The sequence below is a fragment of the Arachis ipaensis genome, chromosome B05, assembly GCF_000816755.2.
Source record: "Arachis ipaensis cultivar K30076 chromosome B05, Araip1.1, whole genome shotgun sequence".
NCBI classification, from domain to species: Eukaryota; Viridiplantae; Streptophyta; class Magnoliopsida; order Fabales; family Fabaceae; genus Arachis; species Arachis ipaensis.
The window spans coordinates 141,283,735-141,296,286 of record NC_029789.2 but is presented as its reverse complement, the minus strand read 5'-3'; the positions used below and the strand labels follow the sequence as shown (position 1 = coordinate 141,296,286).

The window sequence follows — 12,552 nt, the reverse complement described above, 5'->3', positions numbered from 1 at the left end:
TAATTAAATAACTAAAAAAATATATATATTTTTATTGATTAAATTTTTAAAGTGATTTTTTAGATTCGATATGTGTACCAATTTAACTCCTGAAATTCAAATTGCATTAATTTAAACATCGAGATTGAACTCCAGACGACATACTAGTTCCTTAGTCTATTTTTTATGTGAGTCAATAGTCGGACTACTGATGTGGCATCATCACTCATCCCACATCGTCATCATCCTTTTTCTCATCCCTATCTCCATCCCTCTCTCCCTATTCTTCCCCCACCCCCCATCACCTCTCCTTCTTCTACCACTTTCTCTCTCATTCCCACCTTCCACCACCTCCTGCTGCAAGTCCCTTTGTCGCTGCACTATCCCCTCCAATCTCCTCCCCTTCCACCGACTCTGTCATCTCTTGAACCCCACACTGCCACACCTTTCTCGTCTCCGATATCACCTATTTCTCACAAATTACTTCAAGCACAAACAACTTCTCTAGCTTCATCCGCCAGCTCAACATCTATGTATGTATCTCTTTAATTTGCTTTCAATTTATATTTGTTTTTTCTATTTTATTCGGTAATAGATAATTGTCAAATACGCATCGGAGATTCAGAAAAATTGATACAGACCGCTGAGAATTCACCAATGACAACTTTGTCAATGGTCAAAATAATTTGTTGGTCAATATTAAGAAAAAGAAACATCCGCATGGTGTAGATCATCAAAAACCACTGACCATGAAAAACAATTCTGATGAAGCACCAGCAAATGATAGCCTTTGGAAGGAAGTGGAGAATCTAAAATCTAACAAAAATTTTCTCATGCAGAAGTTGGTTAAACTCAAGCAGCATCAAGAATATGTCGAGAATAAGCTGCTACTCCTCACTTATCGCCTTCAAGGAATGGAGAAGCACCACCAGCAGTTGTTATCATTTTTTGTCATGGTTGCTCAAAGTCCCGGCTTCAAGGTTCAACTCCTTCAACCTAACAAAAACATTGTTGGAGGAAATGGGAGTGGCGACAGGTGTTATGGCAGTGGAAGGGGAGGAAGAGGGGAGAAAATTAGAGGAGATAGTATGGTGGTAGAAAGACTTGCAGCAGGAGGTGGTGGAGGGTGGGAAGGAGAGAGAAAGGAAAAGGAAAGGGAGAGGTGACGGAGGGCGGGGATGATAAACCGCTATTTTATGGTTTATTTTGTCTTGAATTGAGCAAATTTTATCAATTATTCTCACACTTATTTATTTAATTCGCATGTTTTACATTTTCCTTCCTAATTCCGTGCTTTGATTGAAAACATGTTTTTTGGCCTTAAATTACTAATTTTTAATCTTCTTTTATTACCATTCGATGCCGTGATATATTTGTTAAGTGTTTTTAGGTTTTCCAGAGTAGGAATGGCTTAGAGGATGGAAAGGAAGCATGCAAAAGTGAAAAGAACACAAGAAATTGAAGTTTGGAGAAGCTGGTAGCGACGCGCACGCGTGGACGACGCGTACGCGTGATCAGCGCATCAGGAAATCGACGCGTACGCGTGATCAGGATTTTGTCAAGCGACAGGCTGTGCGTACGCGTGACAGAGCGTCACGTGCTGCAGATATCAGAAAACGCTGGGGGCGATTTCTGAGCTGTTTTTGGCCCAGTTCCAAGCCCGAAAACACAGATTAGAGGTTGTATAGATTCAATTTCCTTTTTAATGCAATTTGAGGTATTTCATGTTTATTGCTTCTTCTTTTATTTGTTATCATTGATTCCTTGCAATTGTTGGTTGTAGATTTTACATTCTCTTATTATTTTTCTATGCTTTTATTTTGTGCCTACCAAGTGTTTGATAAAATATTTGGTTGGATTTTAAATTAGATTTTTATGTTCTTAACTTGGATTGATCAATTAGAGACTCTTGAGTTATCAGAATTCTTTTGTTGATTGGTGATTGAGACTTGCTAGTTGGCTTAGGTTTCACTAAATCTAGTCTTTGATTAGGACTTGTGTACTTAAATTGATTTTTGCTCACTTGACTTTCCTTCATTGTTAGAGATTAACTAAGTGAAAGCAAAAGGCAATTACCATCGCAATTGATGGTGATAATAAGGATAGGAATTCCAATTCTCAATTCTTGTTAGGATTGTTCTTAGTTGTTATTTTATTTTCTTGTTATTTATATTACTTGTCTCTTATTACAAAATCCAAAAAGATACCTTTCCATAACCAATAGTAAAAAACACTTCCCTGCAATTCCTTGAGAGACGACCCGAGGTTTGAATACTTCAGTTTATTTTTATTGGATTTGCTTTAGTGACAAACAAATTAAATTTTGATTGAGATTTAATTGTTGGTTTAGACTATACTTGCAACGCGATAATTTTTGTGAAATCTTTACCGACATTTTTCCTCCGTCAGGGGAAGAAGAGGGATGGAGATAGGGATGAGAAAGAGGATGATGATGTGGGGTGAGTGATAATGCCACGTGGTAGTAGTGGTGCCACATCAATAGTCCCGCTGTTAACTCACATTGGAAATAGGCCGAGGGATTAATATGTCGCTCAGAGTTCAATTTCAAGGTTCAAATTAGTGCAATTAAAATTTTAAGGGTCAAATTGGTGCATGGATAAAATCTAGAAAGACCACTTTAGGGATTTAGTAAACTTTTATTATGGCTAGCTGACTAGCTCACTATGAATGGACTAGGGCCGCACCATGACCTAGTAAAGATTATGCTTCAAATACTAGAATCATGCAGCAAAGATATAAACTAAGTGATAAATAAGATTGCCTTTTAAACAAGCTGCACTAGGTTCAAATTTAAGTTAAGACTGAGATGAGGTATAAAAATTTCCAAAATATGAATGTATAAATGTGTGAGTAGTATAATGACAAAAAAAAAACTGTATTCTACTAAATTATAAAAAGATCTATTATAAGAGAATTTTCAGACTAAATCCCCATTTTGGTATCTGAGATTCACGCGATTATCTATTTTGGTCCCCGAAATTCAAAATTACCTATACTGGTCTTCCAGATTCAGATCCGGTCATCAAAGTGGTGCCTCGACTCTTTCCAGCGATGACTAGGCAAATGGAGTGCTGAGATGGCATCCTCCTTACCATGCTGGACGCTGCAACGGCTAGCTGACGTGGCGAGAGTTGTATTTATACCCAATTTAGTCCTTGAAACCCTAATTATCTTATTATTTATCTGAGTTAGATTCTTCTTCAAGCTTCTCCTCCTTCCTCTTGTCATTTTATTCCTCTTTATGTTCTTGTTATTGTTGCTCTTCTCCTTGTTAAAGATTTGTCATTCGTCGCTATTAGTTGAGGCACCATGATGGGTGGTCGAAGTACCGCATATAGAAGCTCGGTTCGCTCTCCTTCGAACAGTAACTAGGTCAGGTCGCAAAGACAGAACAAAAGTGCGAAGGTGCTGGAATGGTGTGGGTGTGGCAGCCGTCCAGTTCTGCAATGGTCTAGAACATAATCAAATCCAAACAAGCCATTTTTTGGATGTCTCAATTATAATGTAAGTTAAACATATGTGAATTTTGTTTGTTTGTTCGTTTGTTTCATTTCATCTTTGGTCGGTTGATTTCAGACAAGAGAAAAGACTCGGTGTGGTATGTTTGTTTGGGCTGATATTAGACAAGATGAAGGTGTTGAGATAGCAAATTCTAACAAAGTCAATGGTGAAATGAAGATGAACCTAGCAATGAGGGTTGGAAGTTTGAAAGCTAATGTAAGGAGTCAAAAATTCATGATCCATTTGTTGCTGGTAGCTGTGTTCATGATGGTGGTGTTTTTGTCATTGATTTGTTACAGATTTTGAAGTAAAAATGATGGAGAAGATTCATGTATAATGTGATGTAATGGAAGGTGTATTGTGTAATAAATATTTGAATTGAATTAATAGTTTAATTTGTATAACTTTTGTCACTCACACATGATTCAACAACAAAAAAGATACATAAACTAACAAAGCTAACCTATGTTTAAATAGGGTTGCATAAAGCAACTTAAACCAACCATCCTGAGTCATATTAAAGTAATTATTATAGTTGAACAAAAGAGATGCAAAAATAAGCATCATGAGTATTAGCATCAAAAGATCTAGTTAGATAACAAAACAACCATATCTTAAGAGGGCTAATCTAAGTAGCCATTGTCTAAATTGTCTAAATTTTAACAAAATACCAAAGATCTAGTGCCACATACTAATGTTCATAACTTTTCTAAATATATTTAATTAATTTCTTCAAATTTTCTTTCTCGGTGCCTTGAAACTGAGAGTAGGCACAAACTTCATGATACTTGTCATTCTTGATGTTGTTCCTGAGCTAGCACCCTGCAATGGATTGACTGTGGCAGAATTTGCTGGTGGAGAACTTCTTCTTATTGCCGGTAACTTTGCAGGCTTTATATTTCTAGTAACCTATATGATGTAAAAATATTCAGGTTTCGAAGTCAGCTTACAGTAACATGTTATGATATAATAATGTCATTTATATATTTACATGCTGAGAGTTCTATTGTTCAGAATAGGTGGGTTGAGACAATTGAATTTCGACTGGTTGGATATCACTGGCTGCTTCAGCAATAGGTGTTGCATCAGTAGGTGGCACATTTCCTTCTTCAGCTTCTTGGTTGGTTCCATCAGGGGCAGCAGCACATGTTTGATCAGCTGGTGGATCACTTTTTCCTTCCCCTTTTTTATTTTTTTCAGCAGTCTTAACCGTAGCAGCAGCAGCTGTAGTAACTGCATCAACCAATTTCTTCTTTTTGCAGTCTCTCTTGATGTGACCTTTATCACTAGTAACTGCAACTAAATTTTTTAAGCTGCCTTTTCAAATGAGTATTATCATTTTTCTTAGTGTCAAGTCTTGATCTCTTTCCACCTCCATATTTTTCATCAGAGTCCATTCTTCTTTTCATCTCCAATTTTCCTGGTAGCCTCTTAACCTTTGGTGTAAGTGGCTTATTGAACTCTAAAACTTTTCACAAAGGTTTTCCATGTATTGGATTTATGTGGTAGTTATATGTTGTCTTGTATGATTCCATTGTCACCAATGTATAACAAAAATCTTCTGGTGGCATGTTCACCCTAGAATGGCAGCACATGCATGTACACAAGAAATTCCTATAATAATCCAGCAAATATGAAAATATTGAGATAACAATACTAAAAGAAAAAGTAGTCCAAACACTATAAATATTACCTGTCAGCATCCAAAATTGGCATATACATAATTTTCTTTTCCAGATCAACAACATGGTTTGTGGGATATCCATGAACCTCAAATTTTTCATATCCATCATCTCCTGTCCATATAGGGTGCCAATCTTAGATTCCTTTCTCACTTTCTCCAACCTACTCTTGATAACTGGTGGTAGTTTTTCAATATGGTTGCTCAATTTGATTTTATTCCTTGCGATGGTTCTCATGACAAATATTCGGACCTCCTCCAAAAAAGTAATGATAGGCTTTGCTCTACTTCCTTAATTTTGGAGTTGAACACCTCACATGCATTGTTGCATATGCTGTTCAACTTTGGGTTATGACTAAATTGGCACTTAGTCCATGACTCTCTTAGCCACTTGTCTAGATATTTCCAAGCATCCTCATTAATCCTTTTGATCTTGTCTATGGTATCCCTAAACTTTTAGAATGTGGTAGCCCAAGCACATTCCCATAGTAAACCCCTTAATTTCATATCTTTCCAGTTCTTGTTGAAGTTTCTCCACAAATGCCAGACATAAAATCGATGATGCACTCCAGGCATCACCTCCTGCAATACAGGAATCAGACCCTGCCACAAAAATGAACAATGTAATCTCATATGCATAAGACTCGCCATTAGAAAAGTCCCTAATTAATATTATCGATCCCTATAACAGTCCCTCACTTTCAGTTATGGCTCAGACATTGAAATTATGGTTGAAAAGCTTATGTAAATGTTACCTTCTGCATGTCGGATATGAAGCATCATCTGTTGTCTTTGTAGTATCCTAAGCCTTGGTGAAGTAATGCGAGAAACTATTTCCAATTTTCTTTGTTTTCTACATCAACAACTGCCCAGGCTATCACATATATACGATGATTGGCATCCTGCCCAACCGCGGATAGAATTTGGCCACCAAATTGAGTCTTGAGGAAGGCACCATCCAACTCAATTAATGGCCTACATCTAGCTTTGAACCCATCCTTACAGCCACTTAAACATACCTACATTTTATCAAATATAACGGTTCCATCTGGTTGAGGAATGGTGCCAATCTGAATAGTTGATCCAGGATTGGCTTTTAGTAATGTCAGACCATAGTCTCGCACCATTATGTACTGTTTCTTTTCATCACCATACACGATACCTCTCGCATCATACAATGCCCTAGAAATTAAATTTTTATTCAAAGTAAGATCAAATCTTGTCTTGAAATATGTCATTGCCTCACAATGCTTGAAATTTGGGTACATTCTAACATTTTCACCAATTTACTACACACCCAATTATTATTGGCAGCCCTATTTCTATCCTCTCTAGCACAAGTGTGATCATTGTTGAATGTTTTTATTTGCCAACAAGTATCCTTAAGGTTTCTTGAGACATATACCGGCCATGGACATTCCTTTACTTTACACATAACCCTCACTCTTTTGCTATTATTTTTTTTTTAATCTAATCCTCTTTTCTTCCTGAATTGTGTGCTCTTTAACAGCCTCTTTGAACTCTCATTTGGTGGTAAATTTCATACCAACCTACAGCACTAACTCTCCAAACCTACCTTCCTCTCTAAACAATGAACAACCATCATCTAAGTCAACATCTGTTAGCTCCTCATCAGAGTTGGAAGGGGTCTTCATCTCTTCAGAATGTCACAAATTAGCCCCATCAGAATCAGCACCAGGATCAAGTCCAAAGTCTGCACCATCACTCGTATTACCAACAAAATCAATGTCAATTTTACCATCTGAGACATCTTCCACTATTCCATCATCTTCAATAACAATCTTTTCCTTAAATTTTGCAAATGTAGAGGCAGGAGCATGTTTATACTTAAGAGAATTTTTCTTACCTGTGACAGGCACAAACCCTTCATCTGAAGATGAAGAACTATCCTCCAAACTTGGCCTATATAATTCATCTTCTGCACTTTTATAAGAGTCAAAAGAATCATCATCATGAACTGAGGCTTGAGGAACATGTGCTACTCCTCTCTTGGAAGCAGACCTTGTGCAAGGCTTTCTGACTTGGGTGGACTTGGTGGAATTTTTTGCCCTTGTGGAGTTGGTGGACTTTTTTGGGTTAGAGGGCTTGGAGGATATTTTTGGGTTAGTGGACTTGGTGTATTTAGTTAGGCTTGTGAATTTGGTGATGTTGATAAGCATGGTGATCATGGAAGGTATAAGGGACTTGGTAGTGCTGTTGGATTTATTAAAAATATTGGTAGGCTTAGATGGTTGTGGTTTAGGTTTGGAGTTAGACTCTTGTTCATTTAGCTTAGAATTTGGAAAGGGAGCATCAACTAAAGTGAGTTTAGAATTGGAAATTGGAGCCTCATTTGGTCCTGTCCAACATCTTCGTCCAAGTAGATAACACTGGTATTACCTTCTAATACCTCAGGAAGTGAGACACTATACTCATAATATACTTCAACCAACCCTTTGTTTCTCTGAGCATGGTAACATATTTCCATAAGTTCATTATCGTTATCTAGATTCCTCAAACCAACTTCTAGGTTCCTCCTAGGCACAAGCCACCAGCACTTTTGTATCTCACCATAATCAAGTTCTTTATAGTAGTTTCTCACATAAAATATGTCCAGAGTGTCCACATCAAAATCACCCAAACAAGCTTTGTTATCTGGAGAATAAACCAGTCTGTCATCTTCATTTTTTTAGAAATTATCCCCGTGATGTATCATGATATCAATAAATTCAGTCATCTATACAATAAAAAAAGAGAGAATATAACCTTAGATTAAAATTATGTAACATTAACATCATGAGTCACAGACAAATAGTATACATTATACACTATTTTTTGCATACTTCTAAAAACTAAAATCCAAAACTCAGTTTAAAATTGCAGAACTCTAAAAAACAGAAAAAAATAAATAAAAATAAATAGAGATTTATATTTTCTTATAAAGTATCAAGTTCTCCACAAAGGTTTTAACATTTTAAGTACTCATTTGTATACTCATTTGTTGAAAATTGAATGTAATGTAATTAAGGTTTACATAAAATTGTAGATAAAATTTTATCCGACTTTTTTTAAGTACTTATTTGATACTCTTATTTTAAAAAAGTAAAATGCTTTAGAAATATAAATAATACAATTAAAACTTTTAAATTTTTGGACAAAATTAAATTTTAGATGAACATTGAAAACATCTAATATAATTTTCTAATATATATTGGTACAATTTCTATAGATTATTGCACATTAGTACTTAAAAAAATAAAATATTACTAAAATTCTAACATAAATTTGTACATAACTGTATTACTATCTCAATTTTCATCGTTCTTGGTATACACATAGTTTTCACTACTTAAAATATTTTTTTTTTCTTTTTCAGCATACATTTAGTTATTTTTTCTTAGTAGAACTGCCTCAAGTAGAAGAAGATACATATAATTTCAATTGGACAATATAGTAACATGCTTAGTTATGGATAAAATTATAGTAAAAATTTTTATAGATGAGTACATGCAGATTTTGGTTTTTTATCAAAATTTACTCCACCGAAGTATTACTACAGTAGTAACTGATCACAATAATCAATAATAATTTTCTTTTAAGATTTCAATTGCAATTATTTTCTTCAAAATGTCAGAGCATTTTTCAGTTTCTATTTTATAGACTTTTGTTAATAAATGCTCTCAGCAACATGTATATTCAGTGTAAGTTTTAAAACAACTCAAAGATGAAAACCAAAATTCAAAAACTAGTTTAAAATTGCATAGCACTAACCCCATCAATATCATCCCATGTTTCATTCATAAAAAATAGAGCACCCCTAATAACCCAACCCAACGTATAAGCAATTAAAGAAACCTTAGAAAAAATAGTAGCAACAAAACATAAAGGTTTTCTATTGACAAGAACACTAACAATATAGAATACAATCATACATGCATTTCAAAAATAAATTTAAAAAAATAAAATCACTAAACTCCAGCATTAACGATTATCTTGGTTAAGAACGAGAGGAGAGCAACCTCCTATTCCTTTGAAACACTGTGATTTTCACTCTAACCTAGCCATGCGTTAATTCAACCTGGATGATAAATGATTTTAGAAATCCTTCACTGACGCCATTGATTAGAGATAAAGAAGAATGATGGAAGTAGAGAAAATGATGAATACTTTATTTGGGTCAAAACCGTTTTTCTCCCTTCATATGCATTAACGACGACATTTTCTACTTATTTGGGCGCCAAAAGGTAAACGACGCCGTTTCTTCATCGTCTAGTGTGGTAGGAAGAGTGCCATCTCAGCACTCTGTTTGCCTAGTCATCGCCGGAAAGAATTGATGGACCATTTTGATATCCGGATCTAAATCTAGAGGATCAGTATAAATAATTTTAAATTTCAAAAACCAAAATAAATAATCGTGTAAATCTCAGGAACCAAAAGAAAAATTTAGTCAAATTTTCAATTGAAAAAAATGAAGAAAATTTATACTCCTACTATAAATACCAAACACGACTTACAAATATTTTTCTAACATAACAAAAATCTTAGAATTTTTTATTCTTGTATTAACTTGTTTGTCGAAATTCCTTGAAAATATAATTTTCCATCAGAAGGAGAGGCAACAACTGACGTAATTAAGATTCACATTCTTCTTTCCCCACATTCTCATTAGATATAATTCTACAGTTGAGCAACTTTTAAGTTTGTTAATAGAAGCCATAAAATCCTTATTTTGAGAATAATAGGTCGAGAATAAAGTTAAATTATTCAAAAATTTATTTTTTCATCTAAATTTTTTTTAAATTAATTCGTGATAACACACTTTCAATATATAATTATTAATAAATATGTTTGCTTTAATCATGTATTTTCTTAGATTTGATCTCAAAAAAATAATTTGAAATAAGTATTGTTCCGATGATTACTTAAAATTAGGTTATTTTTGGAACTGAATGTGAGGTTTAGACTTTTTTGGACAGCGTCTAACTTTTGTTGGTTCCGAGATTCTGCCGTCCAAGTTCTTCGTAAGAAGGAGAAGATGGTACCTACAAGGGATTCTAATTCTTAAATTAGCAAAAATTTTAAGTAGGTTTTTAGTAGATTGGGTTCTGAATATATCTAAGGGTGTCAGTGTATTATTTATAATAGAATCAATAACTACTTTTTAGAGTAGTTTTAATTTTTTATGGTGGATAACCGTTCCTTTTTGTTAGAGAAGTTGTTAAAATCTCATTTCTAGATTACTAGGAAATATCTTAGGAGTCAGTTACTTATTTAGATAAATAGGGCTAGTTCCATGTCGTCGTGTCCGACCTCCATGAGGTTGGGTAAATTTTTTTAAATTGAGTTTTATTCATTTTAGGGTTGGCTGTATTTTTTGGCCAAAATATGAACAAGTACTACATTTGATGTTATTATATATAGGGATAAGTATTATTTTGGTCCCTAACGTTGAGGGTCAGAATTGAAATCGTCTCCATCGTAATTTTTTATTTAAAATCATCCTTAATGTTTTTTTTCGTATTAAAATCGTTCTTTTAATTTTTTCTGGACAAAAATACCCTCCACCACTACCGGCACCTTTACCTCCACCACCAGCACCAGCACCAACACCAACAAGAATAACAATATCAGGCACAAAGCAGAAACAAATGCAGAAGCAGAAATTCAACAAATCAAAGAATCAGAAATTCAACAAATCAACACAAATTCAACAAATTCAATAACTAAATCAACACAAGTAGAAGCAAAAAGCAGAAAAAATCAACACAAACAAAAACAGATACAGAAAAAGAAGCAGATGCAGAAGAAGAAGCAGATGCAGAAGTCGAAGCAGGACCACCGGCAGCTCATGGACGACGGAGCGACGACATAGGTAGTACAGCAGTGGCAGGAGATTTTAATACGAAAAAAAACGTTAAGGATGATTCTAAATAAAAAAATTTACGTTGAAACAGTTTTAATTTTGACCCTCAACGTTAGGGATCAAAATAATACTTATTCCTTATATATATATATATTCTCTCATTTTATTTTAGTTGTTTTTTGTTTTAAAAAAAGAAAATGAAAAGATTGTTGAATCTTCCAAAGGCTCGGTGGAAAATAAAGAAGTTTCATATGAATGAATGATGGTGTGTGTGGGACTGTGGGGCATTAATGGAAGCACGTGCTTGGCATGTGTCCGAGACTTATGGTAATTAGATTCATCTTCACTCACATCACATGCTCATTCTTGGAATGGTAACATCCCTAACTCATATATTCACACTTTACATAGAAATTTAATTTGTATACAAATTTTATTTTTTTATTGACATTTTGGATCAACTTCTACGGGGAACATTATTTAAATTTGACGTGTATGTGTAAAATGTTTGGTATATAAATAGTACTATTGACTATCTTTCTCTTGACTTGTTTTATATATAAAAACTATTTGGAATAATATCTTAAATCAATACAAAATAGGATAAATAAGTGTCACTTTAAGGCTGTATTATTACATAAAAAATATTTTATCTAATCACTCATGGCTTTAAAGGTCATAGAAATATAAATATATTGGGTTAAATAATAGGGAGATGCTCCCATAAAGATACGTAAAATGTCTTTTTGTAAAGACATTTACGTATCGCATTATTATTAGACGTATTAATAAATCGGTTATTTTTGAATTTTTTAACAAATTAGAATAAAACCGATTTTTTTATAACAATAACAATAAATTCAATTTTTTTTAGGAATTTAATTGTATTTTTAAATATTTAGGGATTTAAATGTCTGAAAAACAAAAAATCAGGGATATAATTATATTTTTATCAAAAAATTTAAAGATATTCGATTTAGATGATATAATTCGATCGGATCAAATCGGGTCTAATAATTATAATGCAGACAATTGGATTTATTATTGTTGCTATAATAAATCGATTTTGTTCTAGTTTATAATAAAAAATAAATTATTAACCAATTTTAATAAGAATATCCAATAATAACATGACATGTATGAACGTCTTTAAAAAACGACATTTTTAGTATCTTTATGAAAGTGATTTTCTAAATAATATTATAAAATTATTCTTTCAAGCTAAGTACCCACAAACGAAACACATATATAAAACCTTTTCTCATTTTAAGTGTCCATTTCATATCCATCTTTTTATAGTAGTGATGTGACTTCTTTACTTGGTTCCATATGGTTGGTATCAAAGATGCAACTACCTTCAAAATACAAGAAAACAAGTGTATTTTATCCTCTATTTTCTTGTATTAATTAACAGCACACAACAAACAAACATACAATTATTTGGCTTCAAAACAATCATACACATACTCATTAGCAAATTAATTATTAATTTTAACCATTTACATCA

At 33.6% G+C, this 12,552-nt stretch overlaps 1 long non-coding RNA gene across 1 annotated transcript in view; it reads right to left on the bottom strand.

Annotated features, from left to right (window-relative positions):
* Positions 3,049-12,552, bottom strand: part of LOC110262624 — an 18,332-nt gene continuing 8,828 nt past the window's right edge. The window contains exons 2-3 of the long non-coding RNA XR_002347502.1: positions 6,429-6,432; positions 3,049-3,195 (exon numbers count right to left, since the gene is read on the bottom strand). This is a non-coding gene — a long non-coding RNA (uncharacterized LOC110262624). The remainder of the gene's footprint in view (positions 3,196-6,428; positions 6,433-12,552) is intronic.